The sequence below is a fragment of the Cyprinodon variegatus genome, unplaced genomic scaffold (genome assembly GCF_000732505.1).
Source record: "Cyprinodon variegatus isolate N-32 unplaced genomic scaffold, C_variegatus-1.0 Scaffold1543, whole genome shotgun sequence".
NCBI lineage: Eukaryota > Metazoa > Chordata > Actinopteri > Cyprinodontiformes > Cyprinodontidae > Cyprinodon > Cyprinodon variegatus.
The window spans coordinates 120,712-124,907 of NW_015151996.1; the positions used below are offsets into that span (position 1 = coordinate 120,712).

The 4,196-nt window shown below is 38.7% G+C and overlaps 1 long non-coding RNA gene across 1 annotated transcript; it reads left to right on the plus strand.

The window, feature by feature from the left end:
• Positions 1-357: 357 nt before the first annotated feature.
• On the plus strand, positions 358-3,893 carry LOC107103854. The gene is made up of 4 exons (XR_001482209.1): positions 358-522; positions 2,395-2,565; positions 3,279-3,449; positions 3,615-3,893. It is a non-coding gene; the product is annotated as an uncharacterized LOC107103854 (long non-coding RNA).
• The last annotated feature ends 303 nt before the right edge of the window (positions 3,894-4,196 follow it).

Below are 4,196 nucleotides of genomic sequence, written 5' to 3' on the forward strand. Positions count from 1 at the left end.
GCTAGTTTTGTTAATCCATCACCTCTGTTTCTGAAGACTCAGAGTGAGGGGGGAGTGGTGGGTTTAGGGGCATTCAGTAAAACTGAGCTTCTGTTTTAGTTGCTTGAGTTGTTCTGGTTCTGGATTGTGTTGCATCTCTGCGCTTTGTCTAACACAGATTTCTCCTAGAGGAGTCTAAGAAACACACTTGATCTGGACCTTCACAGGTCATCAGAACATGTTCTGGTTCTGCTTGGTTCAACTCTTTCGTCAATCTAACACATTTTTTACACATTGGTTATTTATTCTTTCATAATTAAGTTTTAATCTGCACCCATTGAATTCAACTAAAATATTTTATTCTTTATTCAGATTGTTTGACTGCCAATTCTCAGAGAGCAGTTGGGCTTCTCTGGGGTCAGCTCTGAAGTCTAATCCATCCCCCCTGACAGAGCTGGACCTGAGAGGAATCAACCTGGACCCTGGAATAAAGGAGCTGAGTGATTTTCTCCAGTCTCCTCTCTGCAAACTACAGACGTTGAGGTGAGATATAGTATATTTGTTTATTCTAATAACAATAAACTGCAAATATCAGTGTGAAAGTTAGTCATACTCAAGACCTAGACCTCTCAAGAGCTGAAGCTTACTTAGAGCTGGAGCAAGACCCGGGGCTTAAAATGGTGCTTTCAATGAACGGGGTCAGTTTTACATACAAGGAATGAGCTCGGAACCAACTTATAGCCAAGGTGTGTGTCAGAAATGCATTCAAATGTTGATGAAAGTCCACCAGAAATAGAAGCAGCAAATGAAGATGACAGTAAAACAAACAAGGCAAACCAAGATGGAAGTTCTAACAACACAGATGCTCCTTGCTCTAAAAGCATTTAGCATCCTAAGTCAACGTTGCTGCACAAACATTTACAGAGAGGGCTCCTCATGTGCTGTGGTGAACTTCACCCTTTCTGCCTAACGGACTATGCGGTAGTCAAACTTTAGATAGACACAACAAAAAGGTGGTGCTAATGTATCACTGGTTTCTGGCTCTAGGAGCTGGAGCTTTCTGCAATCAAAAATGAAAATCCAAAGACAGGTACATTAGGGTAATGGGAAAAAACTCACTAATGAGGAGGCAGAGTGGCATAATCTATTGGAACAGGCATAGACTGTGCTAACCTCCACAAAACACAGACAAATTCAGTTTAATTTACTTGACTGGCCATATTACACTCCTTAAAGGCTGCATAGAATTGACAGTAAAATTTTCTCTAGATGTCAGAGATGTAAAGTGACTGATGGGGATCTTACACACATGGTATGGAGTTGCCCAATGATAAAAAAGACCTTTGGAAATGTGTCATTATGACAACTTCAATGGTAATAGGAATGCAAATTGAACAAGACCCAAAGCTATGGATTCTCGGGGACACAGGCCCTATTATACTGCAGTGAAGAAATGTATCCTGGTTAACTGGAAATCTGAAAATTCCCCATAAGTTAGACACTGGATCAATGAGCTTGTGTCTTACTGCACACCCCAAAAGATACTATATAATGTTAGAGGAAAACATGCCTCTTTGAAAAAAATCTGGGGCCCCTTCATAGACATTCTCCCCTCTCTGGACCCAGCTGTCGATGGTGGAGTAAGCCTTTCTGGACCGGCTTCAAAATAGCCCTTTCCAAGTTCTTCTTATATAACTTCACTTATGTACCTTGATAGAAGTAGTGAAGTTTGTTATATTTGGTTTCGTTGATTTCTTTTGGTGTTAAGAATCAAAATTCATCTTCCTTGTATGGTATGTCTTTAAGACTATATATCAATAAGTTTGTTTTATAAAATGTAATTTCAGTATAACTCTAAATGCTTGCTATTCCCCATAGATATCTTGCAAAAGCTTCTGTTAATTAAAAAATGCAAAGATAGCAGCAGCAGCAGTCAAGTGGAAAAGTCCCTTCAGTAAGCTACTAAAGTATCAATAGGCTTTTTGAGCAGGATTATGACTCTCAGAAGGAGGACAGAGAAGCATTGTCATTTCGTGAATGTTCGTGAATATATTTATAGAGCAAACAGAAAAAATACAACCAATATTTATATTACATAGGACAGAAATATAGCATACTTTATTAATCTAACACTGAAGAAATGCAACTCTGCATTTAACCCCCTTTAACTCCCCTTTGCGAAGCAGTTGGCTGCCACTGTGTGGCCCCCGGGAGCAGCGTTGTTCTGGTTCTGCTTGCTTCAACTCTTTCAATGAGTTTTACTAGATCCAATATTAGACATCACTTCATTATGTTTCTGGGATTTTTAAATTAAGTCAAATTCCTTCTTTTACATTTTGATTATTTGTTTGTTTATATTTTGTTTTTCATCCGTGTTCTGTTAAATGCACCTAAAATATTATATTTTTAATTCAGATTAAGGTTCTGCAGTTTATCAGAGATCAACTGGTCTTCTCTGGCTGCAGCTCTGCAGTCTAATCCATCCAATCTGACAGAACTGGACCTAAACGGAACCAACCTGAACATTGAACTAAAAGAGCTCAGTGGGTTTCTCCAGTCTTCCCTCTGCAAACTACAGATATTGAAGTAAGATGTGGTCTATTTCTATAAGATTCTGATCCAATAAAGTCCATCTACCCTTACAGTTTCATCTAAGATATATTGTACATTTCAGAGGAATTGTGAAGCAATATGGCTTTAATTCCCCGCCTGATTATCTTGTCTCTGGTTTCCTCTGCCTCCAAAATGTGTGTGGACGAATCAGAGGTAGGGCTGTGGGATATTAGTTATTGTGGGATATTAGTTATTAATTTGATTTTTGTTGTATCCTGACCTGATAATGTTGCTCTTCTGTGCTGGGCCATATTTTTGGCCTGTAGCTGCTTTATTTCCCCTGATGTAGAATTGGTCCCAGGACCTTAACAGAATATCCAATATCCCTCTTTTAGTACCGGGGGAAGATCTTTTGGGGGAATCAGTCTTTGCCGTGATGTGTTTTGGGCTTTGAAAGCTACTGGGAAATCATCTGTAAAAAATAAAGGCCGACAGACAAAATCACTACTGGTCTGGGTTTTGGTTCTGCTGGAGTCCTCCTTGGGTTTCTGTCTGCTGTGAGTAAAACACAGTTACAGAGAACCACATTGCTCTAGGGGTCATCTCTTTGTGATTTATCCTTCTCACTGTGGAAGTTAGCAGGTATTTTGGCATTGATGTTATTGAGAGCTCTTTGACTAGTTCTGTTGAACTGTTCCAGCCTGCATCATGTTGAATCAGCTCACATCTTTATATACTTTATCTAGATTGAGGAGCTGCGGTTTTTCAGAAATCAGCTGTGCTTCTCTGGTCTCAGCTCTGAAGTCAAACCCTTCACATCTAAAATACATTGACCTAAGACAGAACAACCTGAAGCAATCAGATGTTCAGCAGCTGCAGAAACTGGTAGAGAATCCAGACTACAAACTGAAGACTCTGTAAGTAGATGGTTGGATTGAGTCCAGCTGCTCCACAGCTGCTCTGAATAGGACTGAAGTCCTTTCAGTGCTTCATCCTGGATGTCCTGTATCAATTATTGACATTTAATGGATAGGATGGAATCACTTATTGATCTCCTCTGTTGATCCTTCTTCTCTCTGTAGGCTGTGGAGCTGGATATCCTAGTCCTAGAGAGAAGCTGATCTGTGTCCTGATGATCCACAGAGGTTTAACTCAGCGTTTAATGAAATTTAAACCAAGCTCCATTTAGGTTTGATCTGAATTTGATCAAAGTGTAAAGTGTATATTTTTTGTGTTTTATTCAGTTTCAGCCTACAACCCAGAAATCTGAAATAAAGCTTAATTCTAATTCAAGTTTTGATGCTGAATATTTGCTTCATTTTGATGCAGGTTGTGGTTGTTTTTGATTGTATTTTAGATGTTTTCTGCACTTATTTGGGCAACTCTGCACATTGAAAATTAAATATTATTATTTATTAATAATATTTAACTAATAAATATTTATTTTTACCTTTCACTTTGCCTCTGTGATGATTAATAATAATTGCTCCCCATGGAGCAGGCCAGAGAGATAGGGCAGGAGGCAATAAAGTTGAAGCTTTTCATCCCTCAATCAGTTGGAGAACAATTTTCTAGACTATTTTCTAACAGTGTCATTGTGTAAAGACTAAATCTGGCTGCTGGTTTAGTCTCTTTGATGGACAGACTTATTCTTTTATAATAAA